Source organism: Sarcophilus harrisii, chromosome 3 (genome assembly GCF_902635505.1).
Source record: "Sarcophilus harrisii chromosome 3, mSarHar1.11, whole genome shotgun sequence".
NCBI classification, from domain to species: domain Eukaryota; kingdom Metazoa; phylum Chordata; class Mammalia; order Dasyuromorphia; family Dasyuridae; genus Sarcophilus; species Sarcophilus harrisii.
In genome coordinates, this window is record NC_045428.1 from 549,331,870 (window position 1) to 549,349,105 (window position 17,236).

At 34.0% G+C, this 17,236-nt stretch overlaps 1 protein-coding gene across 2 annotated transcripts in view; it reads right to left on the reverse strand.

The window, feature by feature from the left end:
* Positions 1-17,236, reverse strand: part of FOXJ3 (forkhead box J3) — a 140,504-nt gene that overhangs the window by 97,800 nt on the left and 25,468 nt on the right. The gene's annotated exons all lie outside the window — the stretch shown is intronic.

Below are 17,236 nucleotides of genomic sequence, written 5' to 3' on the forward strand. Positions count from 1 at the left end.
GAGTTAAATCTGGAGGAAAAAGATTGAGTATGTTAATGACCAAACCAAATATTTAAGGGCTCAACATTTCCAATCTTTTTTTCTCTTAATTTTCTTCCTCTCCAAAATTCAAGAATAAATTTTCTTCTGAAATGTTATAGTACAATACATAAAATGATTTATGATGCCAGATGAATGGCCTTTGCCTTTAAATAGGATGGTCAATACAGTCCCTCAATCTGCAAAGCCTATTCAACATTTATTTTATAACAAGCCCCTCAAATTCTTTTAAAAGCCTGTAAACCACAACACATCTGCCTTGTGATACTGCTTTCCTAATATTTTTGATGACAAGAGACTAACAGAAATTATAAGTCACAAAAGAGTTAAAGTGGTAAAAAGAGTGATAAAGAAGGTAAACAAGAAAACGTGGTAGTGAGACATACAAGAAATGTTAAGAATATGGATTAAGATCCAGTTGGAAGAATGGGAGACCAAAACAGCTTGGACAAGAAAAGCAAGATAGCCCACCAGCCTTGGCATTCAGCAAAAAGAAATTGTGCAGAAACTAAAACACTAGGAAATTAGACAAGCGAAAATAAGACATTAATTCCCTCCAATCCTAATCCCCATAAAAGGAAGAAGGGAGGGAAGGGAGGAAACACACCACTGAAGAGTTGAACTGAACAGTGGAAATGAGAGAGTTCAACAGAGCAAGGAAAACAGCATTTAGGATGGGCTACATCAAACCATAATTACTCAAATTTTTAGCCATCAGGGCTCCATAATGAAGTTCACCAGTTTTCAAATTCATATATTTGCATTAAAGAAGGAGAATGAAGACAATAAAAATCTGCTCAGTCAACACTGGAGTATAAAAGGGTGAAATTCCCTCTAGGAAGAACTAGGAACAAAAGATAACTATATCTGTGTTCATATTAGAATTCCTTAGGATTGAAATGCTATAGCTCCTTTAATCCTGAGATCAAAACTGGAGAAATAGCAATGTTAGAAAAAGTTAAAAATTAAAAATTAAGAAATAAGTAAATTTAATGCAAAAGTGTAATTTCTGGTACCAAAAAAGGAACAAAGACAAGAAAAAAAAAAAAAGAAATGGGAATATGAGTAGTTTCTCAGGCATGTTGGGAAGTAATATTATGTAATAAACACTGATTTTGATTTGAGAATATCTGGGATCAAAACTTGACTATAAATTAGTATCTGTTTGACCCTAAGTGAGTCACTTACTCTCTCAAAAGTTTCAGTTCAGTTCCCTATCTATAAAGTGAAGAGATTGATCTATATGCACTTTAAGGTCTCTTCTAACTCTTTATTCCTATGGTATAAATTTAAAATGCTAAAGGGGAAAGAGAAAAGATTAAAAAAAGGAGACAAAGTAAGAAAGATATATCAAGAAAGACTAAAAACTGTCCTTCAGCTACAATTATTTAAATAAATATGAAATATATTAGCTTTAAAGAAAACAAAGACAGGAAACAGCTGAAATAGATCAAGTATACAAAAAGGAGGTCTTCAATAAAGGCATGTAATTTTAGGGATGATGTTAAGGAACCTATTTTCAAGATATTTGAAAAAAGGGAAAGTAATACAATATTTCAAATATGATTATCAAAAAAGGCAACTGAAAAAAATATAAGCCTACTTATTCTACAAACTGTAAAACAACTAATGCCTATGTTTTTCCATTTCTTAAAAAATTTAGGAGACTAATCTCCATATACATCAAGGGCATCCTGAACAAAGAGAATGAAATAGAGAATATTTTTGCAAATTGGTGTCTATAGGAGACCAGATATTTAATCACACAACTGCCTAAAAGGTATAAAGAATACAACTCAACAGTTGTTGAGTATAAACAAAAATTTAGTTAAGAGCAAAATCTTGCCATAAAGGTTTTCTCCCTCACTAAAGTGTCTCCCTAGCATTTGTGAAAACTATTCAAAGATTCCTTAAAAAATGTAACAACTTTATTCAATAATCTCTTGACTATTAATACTGTATATAGCATAAAAAAGAAATGTATGCTTGTTAAAATATTTGCCAATGTTATAGAACTTGCAAATGAAAAAGGATTTTCCAATTAAATCAAGAGGTCCTATCAATGCGCTCTTTGCAGCCAATACTACACCAATTTCAATTCTTACAAAATAGCAAATTCTCCTGAATGAGATACATAATCTATCAGTAAAAAATTTGGCCTGTGTTTCCAAATTGGGGGGGGAAAAAAAAGATAGACAACCTATTCTCCAGATTAAGGTGTACCATGTACAAAGAACTCATAAAGCTGGTCAATATATACATCTTAGTCAGACACTACAATGCATAACAAGACATGTAGATCCAAAATCAAACAAAATGAAAGTAGGCTATAGTGTACTTGAGACACTGCAAGCAATGTTTTCAATGATACCCTCTGAAACAAAAGACTGTTTTCAAAACCAATATGGCTACAAGTCATGAAATACTAGTCTCCAAAGACATTAAACTGAGACTGCGGAATGGAGAGCCCATTTATTTTACTGATATTCACTGAAATGTCATAAAGAAACGTGGATGGTCCCCAGCATGTTAAATGGACACCCCTTTGGATAATTTACTGAAGAATATAGTCAAGAGATGTACAAGAAAAAAAGGAATGGAGAACTACAATCTGTACCTCTGGACTGCACCCACAATTATGGGATCACAGAATCAAAGTAAAATATATTCCTTAAGGGGAAATGAATGACTCTAGGTTCTTACAGATTGTACTGACAAAGGGCAAGTTCTAACAGGTCTGACCAAACTGGAAAAATTTTGAGTACTAGCCTGCTAAAAGACAATGCATTTGTTGTTCAAAGACAAGTCTAAGTTCATAAAGGCAAATAAAATGATAAACAAGTAAGTTTTTATTTTTGTTTTGGGTTTGGTTGGTTGGATTTTGGGGAGGTGGGAGAAGAAGATGCATTGTTCAACTCATTGAGAGCATCTACTTAAGTACACAAAAGATATGTATTACTGAGGAGAGTACCAATATTGAAAAAATATGAAATGTTCATTCTAATTTGGGAAGAGGAGATATGAGTGTGTGAAGAGGGTGCACAATGCCAAACGACAGTAGAAAAGGAATCTTAAATCTTGCAAGGTACTGAGTGAGGAAGATTTTTAGAAAAAAAAAATCCGATTTAAATATACAAGAAGTCAATGGTAACTTTAGAAAATAGTTCTCGAATGAACCATGCAAAACTGTAAGATCAAATGGTGAAAAAACAAAAAGATGGTTAGGAGTTTACCTAACTTGAGGAAATAATATAAAATGTCAGGCCTCATCACATCATCTCACTATAATTACATCTCTCTCTTCAATTTCTCTCTCTGTTCCCTCTAATCCACCCAACATATTAGTGTCATAAAAATTTTACGTAAACACTGGTTTAATCAGGATGTTTCTTTGATCAAAAACATTCAATGGCTCCTTATTTGTTAAATCAAAGTTCTTCTGCTATCCCAACTATTCCAGTCCTTATTTCAAAAACTCCTTAATTCCTACAGCTATCATTTATAGTAATACTTACTACATACATACACAATTTAGCATTTAATTATAACTTGTATCAATTTATCAATCAACAGGCATTTTTTAGAATATAACAAGAACTATGAGCAGCCAGGTGGATTATGTAGATAAAGTGCCCAGCCCGGAGTAGGGAAGATTCAAATTTATGAGTTCATCTAGCTATGTGACCCTGAGCAATTCACCTAACACTGCTTGTCTCAGTTTCCTCATCTGTAAAATGAGCTGGAGAAAGAAACCATTCTATTATCTCTGCCAAGAAAACTCCAAGTGGGATCATAAAAAGTAGAACACAACTAAAAATGACTGAACATGAATAAGAATTGTACTAGGTGCTAGGGATACAAAGATAAAATGATCTCTGCCTTTAAAGCAATTGGTGCAATGGACTAGTGGACTACGTCAAGGGAGAGGGTGTGTGTGTGTGTGTGTGTGTGTGTGTGTATGTACATACACATAATAGAAATAATATACAAAATAACAAGGTTAATGAGGAAAGGGACAGTCACTAACAGCTGGGTGGATGAGAAAGGGTCCCTAAAAATACCATTTGAACCAAACTTTGACAGAAACTAGAGATTTTCAAAGGCAGAAGTAAATTAGGAATGCATTCCAGGCAGAGGAAAAATACTATACAGAAGAATGAAACCAGGAGATAAAAGTGTTTCATATAAAACCAATTTAGTTGAAAGATAAGATGAAGATATGGCTAGAAAGATAAATTAAGAGGACAAGAGAGGGGAGTCTCAAAGTTAGCCTGAGCTACCATAGTAGCTATGTGAGTAGAAATCAAGGGACAGATTAGAAACGTGTAAAGGTAGATTCAAAAAGTATCAGAAAATAATCTGATATCAGAGGTAAGAAAGGATAGTGGTGATCTTAACCAAAAAGGAGAGGTTCTGAAGAAGGATAGGTATGGGGAAAGAAGTAGTTGTTTTAACTATGCTAAGTTTTGAAATGTTTCAACACATGTTAGTTCAAAGTATCCAATAGGCAACTGCTGATTTCTTGGAAGTCAGGAAAGATAGGGCTAAGTATATAGATCACTATGACCTAAATCTTAAGATCATTGTTCTGATTGTTCCATAAGTCCTTATCTCCCCAATTTGACTCCTGTTAAGAGCAGAGATGCTTTGTGGTTATTTAGTATCCTTCACACTGCCTAGCATAGTACTCAAACATAAATAATGCCTCATTCACAATGTATAGAAAGAACCACCAACACAGATTAAAATTGAAATTTGCAAAATAATAAAGAACAAGTTTGGTCCCAAAGAAGAAATCAAAGATACTTCTTCCCACAATTCTGCTGAGATAGGGATCCATAGAAATGGAATGCTGAATAAAATATCAGCTGTTTTTTGATGTGTTGATTGGTTTTGCTCATTTTTTCCTTTAATGTTTAAAAAAAAATTTTTTAATTTGGTTTAAAAAAAATTTAAGTGATGACTCTAGGAGGGGAAGGTGGATATTAGGGAGAACACAGATAATATTTTAAAAATCAACAAAATTTATTTTTAAAGAAGGATATATTACACATTTAAAATATTTAAGGATGTAAACAGTTGTAAGGTTAATGGTATTTATCAAAAAATATAATTATTTTATATTGTTTTAGCTAATTTGCACACCACTGTACTAGAGTTTAAAAACTCTTGAGTAAAGGTACTGTTGGGTGAATACTCAAAATTTCATAGGCTTCAGCTATGAAATTTCCAGGTAAAGTGATTTAATAACATCCAAATCGAGACAAATGGTCATTCCACATTTTTTTTTATAAAGTCTTACTAATTTTTTCTTTATTCTTTCAAGAAAGATCACCATTTCAATAAAATTACCATCTCAGCAGATAACTGGCAGGCATTAAGATTTAGTGCAGACAATCTCAATAGGTTAATTTTGTTACCTGAAAGACCTCAAAGTCTTATCTGGTAAAACACAGATGATATAGTAATGCCTCCCAGGGTTTACCTAAAAAGAACTGTAAACTTTAATTCAGTGTAAAAAGTATCAATGATTATTACCACTACTGTAATTACTGTCATTATTAATATTAGAAACAATATTAGAAACAAAAAATTTTGAACGTGAAAATCTAGCTACTCCTTTGCAAAATAAATTGGTTATTATTTTCCTCAAAAAAAAATCATTAAAATCTAAGTAAAACTGTTAGAGTAGTTTTTTGTTTTTTTTTTTACTTTTAATTCAGTTTCAGCAAAACTATATACATGTAGGCCAATTCCCAACTTACAAAGAAAGTGTTTTCAAAAGTTCATTTGTAAGTCAGTTGTTTGAAATTTGCTATGTATTTTCCTACAGAACTAATATGCAAACTGTGGTTTAACCCAAAAATGTGCTCAAGTATAATACATGATAATAGTTTGAAATCTGAGTCTTGGGAATAGGTAACTGTGGTAAAGCAAAAGGAGAAATAGGGAAGTAACTGTATCTTTTATGTCTCCCATCTTCCCTCCCCAAACAAGTGACCTTAAGATCCCCTAAAATGCCTCTGGGTAATAACCTTTTTAGAGGGCTCCACTCTTCAAAATTATTTACTACCTATTTTTTTTCCTCAGAATTCCAATTCCCTTAATCTTACTGTCTTCAATTGCACATTAGGAAAACAATCTGATTCAATTTACCTACATTTATGTATGAATAACTGAATCTTCCCCCTTAGCCCTTCCAAAAGCATACTAATAGTTTTAAAAGATAATTTTAAGATCATTAAGATTTTTTAAACAAAAAGATGTGGAAATTTCCAAGTAGTGTAGGGAGAAGATACTTTGAGGGGGAAGCGGAGGTGATTCACCAAAAAGTAGGTCAGTCAACATTCCTTGAGTCTCTCTTCCCTCTTTTTTCTCTTCTTCCCTGCCAAGTCTCCCTCAATTGTTTCTGATTTTCACACCTTCCTGAAAATATTTACTCAGAAAAGGAGAAAAGGAAAAGTAAGGAAGAGGAGAAAGAGAGTAAAGTCTCAGATGATCATTTGATTTGAATCACTAGAAAAGGTAGGGAGTTCACATGATCTAAGTCACCTCCAAAAGAAAAATCAGGAAGATGAAGCTTCTTGGAAAGTATACTCTAAATCAATGGGAATGAATCTTAGACTTGAATTTTCAGGAATGTATTTATTCTAGTAATCTAAAGAACTTTTTAGTGACTTCTTTTACAAATATCTGACAAACTCCGAGTTAAGCATGATGGTTGCTCAGGACAAAAAGAAAAAAAAAGGGAAAGGAGCTTCCTAGAAGCAATCCAAGTTATATTAATTTATTTGTGTGTGTGTGTGTGTGTGTGTATGTGTATGTAAAAATAGTGTAGCATGAAGATAAGAGTCCATAGGAATCTAAGCGAGAATGAAGTAGATATTACAAAAATCACAAATATAAAGCAAATCACAACTGTAATAATATCAGGCATTTATCTCCCTAATCGTCATTCCAACAATGACAGTTAAAGGTACCTGAGAAAATATGATGTTCCTGGCATCAAAATTTCAATTCTGTTTTGGCAATGTAAGTTTACAGAATCTTTTTCAAAAACAATATGGAAGCATGTGATAAAAGTTAAAAAAAAAACACAAACTTTTTTCACCCAACAATCTTCTTACTAGGAAAATAGCCTGAAAATGTTACTAAAACAAAAAAAGAATCATCTGTTGAAAGATTTTTCACAGTAGCAATATACATAATTACCCAAAAAAAGCAGGAAACAATCTAAACGTCCAACAATATCTAAATAAATTCTGGAATATTTATATAATAAGATACATTATAATTAAGCTAACAAATAATAAATATAGAAACCTGGAAAAATATACAAAATAAGGCAAAGTGAAAAAAAAAAATGCAACAGAAACTGCTTTTTGCCACACCATGTGAGATGATCACTCCTGTCACTACACCTGCTGCCACACCCTCCTAATCCTGAAAAAAGCATCATTTGTTTGCCTATGGCTCCATTTATTATTTCTCTAAACTACATCCTTCCCTGGTCACCACTCTCCTACATATAATGTGTCCTCCCATTAGCTTACAATTCCTTTAAGGGCAAGGAAATTTTAACTTTTGTCTTAGTATCACCAGCACTTAACACAGTTTTGGTATATGGTTAAATGATTAATCTAAGGTTTATTTTTCTTTCATCCATTTATACATTCATTCAAATATACACTGGCGATTGGTTGATGTTCTTTGTTCTCAAAGAGGTTCAAAAAGACATCATTTTATCAGAGCCAAGTTACAATGTATGATTGATCATACCAATACAAGCTTGAAAGGCTCTACCACAGGTCGGGCTCAAGTAGTCCATGTGAACATTTTGAGGTAGATTCTCTAAATCTGCACATCTCATTTTTCTTTTGATCTACTTCAATTTTGTTTTGTCTTTTTTGATGAGGACATACCATGTTGGGCAGTCCTCCCATGTCATGCAATCAATTCCTAAATTCTTGAGGCCATGAAAGTGGTTTTTTCCCAATGATTCTGACCACCATGTGAGAGCTTGCCTTATGTTGAGATCTACATAATCTTTTAGACAAGCATACATTCGGTATTTGAACAGTATAGCCAGTCCTCCTAAAGTTACACTCTTTGCAATAGCTTGAATGATTGGTAATTTAGTTTGAGAAACTAAATTGGTATCTTGCCAAATGATCTTCAGAATCTTCCTGACACAATTCAAATGATAACAATTCAATTTCTTGGCATGGCACTGATACTGTTCAAGTTTCACAGGCATACAACAATGAAATTAGCACAAGTCTTCAGTTTTGTGGTCAGTCCATTTCTCTTCCCACACTTTCCTTCAGTCTCCCAAACACAGAACTAGTTTTGGTAATGCATTATGTCAACCTCATTGTCTATGTGAACATCCCTAAAAAGTATACTGACAAGGCAAGTGAACTTATCCACAGGATTTAAAACACCTCCTTTTGCTGTAATTGATAGTTCTACATATGAAGGATAATATATGGAGGTGAAGCACCTGTGTTTTCCTGATGTTAACTGTTAAATCAAAATTAGCACAAGCAGCAGAGAATCAATCATACTTTACTGCATCTTCATTTTCAGTTTTGTTGTATTTCAGTGCACCATCAACCAAGAACAAAAAAATGCGTGCCAACTCTTTCTCCACGTTAGTCTTGGCTTATAAGCTTTTCAAATTAAATAATTTACCATCAGTGCAGTAGCTGACTTTGATGCCATTTTTGTCCTCATTAAAGGCGCTGATAATATAGCTGAAAACATCAAGTTAAACAACATGGGAAAAAGCACACATCCTTGTTTCACTCCACTGGTGATTGAGAAAGCATGAGAACAGAGTCCAGAACCTAAGCAAGTATGCCATCATGGAACTGACACAATACTGATGAACTTCACTGAGCAACCAAAACTTGACATAATTTTTCACAAGCCTTCATGACAGACAATATCAAAGGCCTTGGTGAGATTGGCAACTGTTGTGTACAGACCTCTTTTCCTGGCATTTCTCGGGGAGTTTGGGGGAGCAAACACCAAACTGAGTATTCCTCAGCCCTTTCTGAAGTCACATAGGCTCTCAGATAGATGACTATCTTACAAATAAAGGATCCCCCTATTAAAGAAGATGAGCAAGAATCTTGCCAGCAAGGACTGTATGCACATTCCATCTACTGATGGTGAATGGAATCATCTTTGCAGAAGTTTTTGTACTTTTCCTATGTTTTGCCAACAGGATGGGATCCCTATCTGATACAATAAACAGGCCAGACAGTTTTTAGGGCACCTATTCTACCTCCTTCCTAACTCCAGACAGGCTTGTAATTATGGGTGACTTTAATGCTGGAGAAGGCTCAGAATGCCAGGTATGGCAGGGAGGCCTTGAGACAAATAGAGGTGGAAGCAGTAACAGCAATGATCACTTACTACTGAAGACCTACCTGTGCATCTCACGACCTTCTCATAATCAACACTATCTTCTGTTTACTTAAATGCAATAAAACTTTGTGGATGTATCCTTACAGCATTACAGTTTTGGCTGCTGAGACATCAAGGGGATTTTGCATTCTACTGCTGCTTCCAATGAGAAGACAACAGCCTGGGTCGCCTGTGCACAGTTTTATAACTACAGCTTCCAGTGTTATCTGCACCTGTTGCTTTGTCACTTGGCTGTCACCACAGTACTTCGAAATAGGTAAAAATGATAAGGTGGTATGGGCAATATCTTTTTGAGTCATGCATAAATTGGATTTAAGTGAATCAGAGTTGCATGAAGTTATTAAGCTCACTCTCTCTTCCAGGGTCATCACAGTTCAGTAGCAGGACCGACAGAGATATGTGGATGACCTTGACATCTTCCATGTCTGATTAAGCTCGAGTGGTCCACAGCACCTGTTTCAGCTGCCTTCGTGACTGTTGGAACAGACTGTTCCTACTCCTCCATGGAATGTTTTCACATGCTTGGGATAGTCACCCTCCCACCTTAGTTTGAGACCCCCTGGTTACCCTCAATCTTGCTTAGTCCATCTGCCAAAATGGTTTACCAGTGGTGTGGCCATTGTGCACACTAATTTTCTTGAAGTCACAGGCTGAGAGTTAGACATATCAAGTTGACACCAAAAGGGACTCTGAAAGGACTTTGCAGTTCTCACCATAGAGGTGAGGTAACATAACCTATGTCTTCCCTGAACATAACCTATACCCCATTCAAATAGAAGAATGGAGTACAAACTAATGCTGACTCATAAGAAGAAAAGCTAATGAGAATCTCTCGAAAACAAGTTGAAGAATTTGGGGAACAGGAAAAGGAGGAGAAATTGACTAAATATTACCCTAATATGAGCGAGAGATTCCATTGCTCAGAGTAAATATGCCAATCAACCAATAAACATTAACTATACAAAACCAAAAATATAATACCCACTTCCCTCAAGGAGGTGACATTCTTTTCAAAAAGACCCTGGTTTTGTCAATTATAACCCAAGTATCTTGGACAAGTTATTTCATTTCAATGAACCTCAGTTTCTCTATCTACAAAACAAGGAGATTTAATTAAATGACCTCTTAAATTCTTTCCAGCTTTAAATCTGATTCTAAGTAATTCTAATGCTATCTTTATAGGCTAACCAAGAAAAGCTTCATTCATCTTCTTGGGTGAGTCAAAGGATTATAGTAAATTTGTTACGTTAAATCTTATCCTTTTTCCTTCCTTCTTAATAACTACAGATCTCCTCTTTCCCAAATGTGTGTGTTGGGGGGAAAGAGGGAGGAGGATAGGGAGTAAGGGAAAGGAAAGTGTTATAAACACATAACTATCCTTAATATAGAAAGCAAACTAAGTTTTTCCTTTCTCTGTTTATTCAAAATTGTGTGAATGACCTCTGATCTCCAAGCTCTCCATTAAAAGAAGGTAATATAACTGAGATTAGCTCACGCCTAAGGAGTTCCTTAAAGAGATCCAACAACATGATCAAGACTAAGTATTGTTTCTGTTCTGCTAGGAATGCATATAGTATTAAACAAAAGGCAGCCTCTAAACATTTAATATGTACTTAATATTAAAACAGCAGGAATATAGTTTTCCACACTCATAACTATAGAAATCCTAGTAAGACTGTTAAATAAGGGTTAGAATTCAAATTTCTAAGCCTAAGTGATATTCCAAGAAATTTAAAACAAAGGTAGAAGAGAAGACTGAATGGAATGACATGGAAAAAGAGAAAAAATACTTTAGAAGGATCAAATTCTTCCCTGAGCTCTCCAAAATTCTTCTCGTAAGTCCTTGCTCTCCTATTTGCTTATTACACGATGTTTGGCAAATCATTTAACCTGAATGAGCCAATTTTATTTGTGATATGGGGCTAATGACCAAGATTAAATCTAATATTTCTTCCAACTTTAATATGTTACAATTCTACTTTCCGGACATGTTATTTTTTTCTATCTAGTCAAAGCACAACTTATTTCTTATTCTTCCTGTCTTTGTGCACTGCAGCAGGCACAGCTTTTACCTGTGACTCCACTGTAATTGTACAGTTTACCAAATGATGCCTTTTATTTTCAATTATCCCCAAGTATGATTTTTACCACAGCATAAACTGTTGGTAATTCAAATTTCTATCACAGTAGCATTTTTTCTTTATAACACAGAAAATTGAGTTTTGTTTCATTTCTAGCTGATTTGTATTTGTAAAATCTTCATATAAGTTGATAGACCAGTAAGTATTCAAGAAATCATGACAGTGACTAAAATTTTATACTTTCTGTTTCAAGTTCACTAAGAAAATATCTGAATATGAATGAATGAAAATTTATTAAGTGCTTACTACTTTTAGCCAAGTATGAGGTGAAGTACTGCGGACACATACAAAATCTAGCAAATCCCTACCAACTTGGAACTCATATTTTAATAGGAGACAAAAACAAATAGGGAAGTAGATGCCACAGAGACCTTTTCATTTGGAAAGTCACAGGGATGGAAAACAGAGCAACAGGGTAACAGATAAAATGAATTACTGAAACAATGTTAATATGGCAAAAGATGAAATGGGGAGAAGAGTACATCACAGCAAAGCACATGGCAAGAAGATGCCCAGACTTGGAAAGGTTAAATAAAATAGCTGAGCTATATAGAAGGAAGACTAATTGAAGGTTCATTTGTTATTTGAGGCTCATGAGGACATTTTATCTCATTCTTATCCACTAATAAACTAAATTCAGCTAGAATTATTTTAGCACCCTAATTTTAGGGAAAAACTGAAAATTGGTACTATCAGCTTTCTTCATTGTGATTTAAATGAAAAAAAAAAAAAAAAAAAAAAAAAGCAATATCCAGATTCTTTGATTCAGTATGCTTTAAGCCCAATCTCAATATTTCCACCTTTGGTACTCCACAATAACAAATGAGGTCCAGAGGGATATTTCTGAGGGCAATTCAAGTCCTAACAAAGATTCTACTATGTCCAGGACATTCTGCAAACAAAGATGGGTAACTTCAATATGTTCTATAATGTATCAATAATCTTTAGAAAGATTCACAAAGAAAATTTTTGGTTAATCCTCAGATAAAAACTTCAATTGTACAGAACATCTCATTTCCTAATGTTTCAATCAGATCAAGGTTTCTAATATATATATATATATTTTTTTTTTAAATAATTTTTGGTGATAGCAATGACAACAAAATAAATTTAATATCTTAGTATACAGGCTGCTTCTATCAACTGTCTGGGTTCATGAATCACAGCCAGGCTCAAATGCATGTTGTCAGTAATCTCTTTACCCCTTAAGGGCCAGCCAAAGGATTAAGCAACTAAGAGACACAATGGAGAGTCTAAGAAACAAGCCAGGAAAAAAAGGATGCAATTTAAGATGGGGGTCAATGACAGTTAAGTGTGTCTTTCCATTAAGTGTGTTTATCTCAAACCAGCCTTTCTGTTGCCCTAGGACCTGACATTACTGACAAATAGCAGATAAATTTTTGTATTCTACCACTCTAAAAATATCTCCATCTTTTGAGGGGAGGGGTGGCTCAAGGGGAAGCAGGATCTGTAACTGTGATTTCATCAGTATAAGGAAGCTAAGCAAATTCCCACCACTAATGTAGTTGAAACAGCTTGACAATTAGTCTATAAATTAGTCTTAGAGATGCCCAACAACAAAAAGCTGGCTGTCTCAGGTCATAAGTATATTTAAAGGCAAGACATGAACATCTTTTCTTGACTCCAAGACCATTCCTCTAATTCTACTATTCTGCCTTTCTCATATTCTATCACTAATTTAAATATAAATGATTTCATATTAATATATCTAAAAACATTTGAATGGTATGAATAAAAGTTGAAACACAAATAGTTAAGATTCCTAAAAAATTTCAACTAAACTAATGAATAAAAATTAAATGGCAGTACCCATTATTAAAGTAGCACAAATGAAAAAAATTTTAAATGTTGGAGCTGTACATAGAAAGAGATATAGTCATATACAAGTGACAATAAAACTTGAAAATCTTTTGGAAAGTAATTTAGGCATATGCAATAAAAACCATAAAAATGATAATAGCTTTTTACTCAGAAATCTTATTCCTGAAAATATATCCCAGAAGTAACTCAAAAGAAAAAAAGGTCTAATTGCAAAATGATGCTTCTAAGTATATTATATTTAATACCAAGACTGCAAAAAACCCAAATGCCCTTTGAGGAAGGGCTAAGAAAAACTGCGTATTAAGACAATGAAGATTTATATTGTTATAAAGTGTGACATATATGATGAACTAGCTCTCAAACTACTACTGCCCTTCCTTCTTAAACTATTTTGTATTTAACTTTGTATATTGCTGTTATTTTCAGTCATGTCCAACCAACTCTTTGTGACACCACTTGGAATTTTCTTGGCAAACATCATAAAGTAGTTTGCCATTTCCTTCTCCAGCTCTTTTTATAAATGGGAAAACTAAAGCAAACAAGGTTAAGTGATTTACCCAAGGTCATACAACTAGTAAGTGATTCAAATTCACAAAGATGAGTCGTCCTGATTCCACATTTGGAACATTTTCTACCGTATCACCAGCTGCCCCTAATTTTGCATTTATTTTAATTTTTTTTAATTTATTTTTCTTATGTTTAAATATGTATTTAAATGTCTATTACATAAACTGTCAAAAGGGATTGTTTTATTCATTATATCTGTATCCTCAGTGCTAACGCAAGGTGCTTAATAAATGATTGCTGATTGACTGATATGTAAAAATGAATCTTTGATCTAGTGAAAAGAGGGGATGTTTTCAAAGCCATGAATACCGTGAGATTAAATTCTCATTTTTAACATATATTAGCTGTGTACCCCTACCCAAGTTCTTTAATCTCTCAGAAACTGCAGAAAGCTCCCTTTTAAAGAATACATCAAGGATTCCTTAAGACTATATGTAAGCTGCATAGATGGTGCCAATCTGCAGTGATCAAAGGAGTTTCCTCACTGAAGAGTTACTAAATAGTGAAATCACAGGTCAGCCCCCTAACCTATGTGAAAAATTGATAATGATCTATGTAAACCCAACATATGAATGAAAAAACAAACAGCATAAAAAAGGCAGAACTCAGAATAATGTGTATGTATATATATATATACATGACTTATTACTATATATATTTGTTTACATATAATAAAATGATGGTTTATTATTTTTATTGGATTATAAAAAAATAATTAAAATATTTATTTAACCATACTATAAAACTTTAAAAGAACAGGATTTCATCCATTTACTGATACAGCTCATAAACCTCAATAACTAAACAGGAGGACCTTGTAAACCTTAGCCAAAAATTTTTCAACATCCATTGGCCAACCAACTGATAATAAACATTGTTGAAATTAGCTAGATTGGTCTTCAAATGACAGACAGCTGTCCCAAGGTTCTGGTACTTCAAGCTCTTCTAGCATATTAGGACTTGCCAAAGTTTGCCAAGACCATATGCCATAATGAGGCACTGTAGTAAGATTTTAATGGAAGCATTAAAAAATAAGGACAGAATAACATTAAAGAGGGAATTATTATTCTATTGCTATTGATGTTTATTTTTTAAAATAAAGTTTATGCTGATGAGATTTAATTAAAACGAAGACCCCACTTGTAACTTTTAACAAGGCCCTTTTGTGACAAGGCTAGCATTGACAAGATGATCTAAATCTCATAGTACTATTCCTCTAATCAAATTTAGCAAGCAAAGAGTAATCAAAATTATTAATGGTATTCCAATAAGAAATGTATGAGGACAGACGGGCAGGCCAGAATCCACTGGTAACTCCCAAAATGGGCAACTAGATAGCACAGTGGATAGAATGCCAGCCCTGGAGTCAGTAGAGCCTGAGTTTAAATGTGGCCTCAGATATGTATTGACTGGATGACCTGGGCAAGTCACATAATCCTGTTTGCCTAAGCTCTTCATCTGTAAAATGGTTTGGAGAAGGAAATGGCAAACCAGTCCAGAATCTTTTCCTAGAAAACTCCAACAGGGTCAAAGAGAATTGATCATAAGTGGAAAAAACTTAACTCTCAAGATGTTAAAATAGAAAATCTTCAGGGCATTGGGTGGTGCTCCATTCCATGGAGCATTACTGAAAGCCAATCCCAAAAGGGTATAAAACAATTTATAACCTTTTATTATGCATCTACTTAACACAAGTACTATGGTAGGGTAGATCCTGGGATATAAAGAAAAGGAGTCTTTGCCCTCACCTGCATTCTAGCAGAAAAGGCACGCCACACACACACACACACACGTTTGTGTTTGTTTGTGTATGTTAGAGACAGGAAAATATTATCAACAGCAGCTGAAATCAGAAAGTTTCATGTAGGAGGTAGTGCTTGAGTTGAGTTTTGAGGTAAATAAAAGATTCCAAGAGTAAGAAAGGAGTATATTATAGGCATGCAGGACTACTAGGACCAATGAATGGAAACAAAACATAGGGCAAGAAGGGTAGTTTGACTGAACTTCTGTTGACAAGAAAGTTATATACTAGCTAAGACAGAGTAAGAACATGCATTAAGACTGAAAAGGGACAAATTATGAAGGGCTTGGGATCCATAATGTATCCTAAAAACATTAAGGAGCTATCCCTTTAAAAATCACTTCAAATAAGAAATAGGGGGGGTTGGAGGAAAGAACATCGGTGTCAGTTATGGGAATATGCACATAAATGAACTTCCAGATTCAAAGTCTCAACGATCTAAAATTTATCAAAAGGGAAAATCAATGTTTAGAATGGTAGGCTGCATTGTTTGCTAGGTTTCATATTCTTTTTATTTAGGTACATATATAATAAATACTACATTTAGATATTAATCCTGACAAGTTTTTCAACATGTGCTAGTGTTTATTCAACATCATGCAAGTATTCGAAACTTATTACAGCTGAGTAATATGTCAAAAGGATGACATTTCTTGTTAAGCATATGTGACACATTAACATTGGCTTTCTTATCAAACTGAATTTGCCCCTTTCTGGTTATCAACTTTTCCGTCTGTATAATGAACCAGATGGGACTAGATGACCTCTAGGATTTCATCCAATTTTAATAGTCTAAGAATGATTTATTAAAACAGAATCTCTGTGTACCCCCTGTGGTAGAAATACTTTCGTCACAGAGAACCAGACATTACAAATAGGATACTATCTGTACTAATGAAAGAATAAAGTACTTGCCAAAGGCAATTTTATAAAGAAAATAACATTTATATCAGAAGAACTTTTACACTGTTCTCATTCATCTATTTGAAAATAGCCTCAAAAAACTTGGTTTCGGTTTTTTCTTCAAAGTCCACACAGAGTTCTTCCCCCAGCATGAAATTATCCCACTTTAAGGTAATAAAAAATGAGCCATTATCCAATACCATTTGAAAGAAATAATGGTTTCTCCAAATAGTGAGGAAAATGGAGCTTAAATCATTCTCTCCTGCCTTTCTAACTTCTGTCAGCTTATCTGCTATCTTTATTGTGGTCTCTACTTTCTCCTACATATTAACCCATGTAATCACTCCCTTTGCCAACCATTTACATTGTCCTCCCAATTATCTTACCCAGCTTGTCATTTCCTATCTGAGTCTTACACTTGATTTCTTTGGCACTAAAACTTACAATTTATTTAGTTGTCAGCATAATGGGCATATATGTGTATTTGTAGATGTGTTTGTGTGAGTGA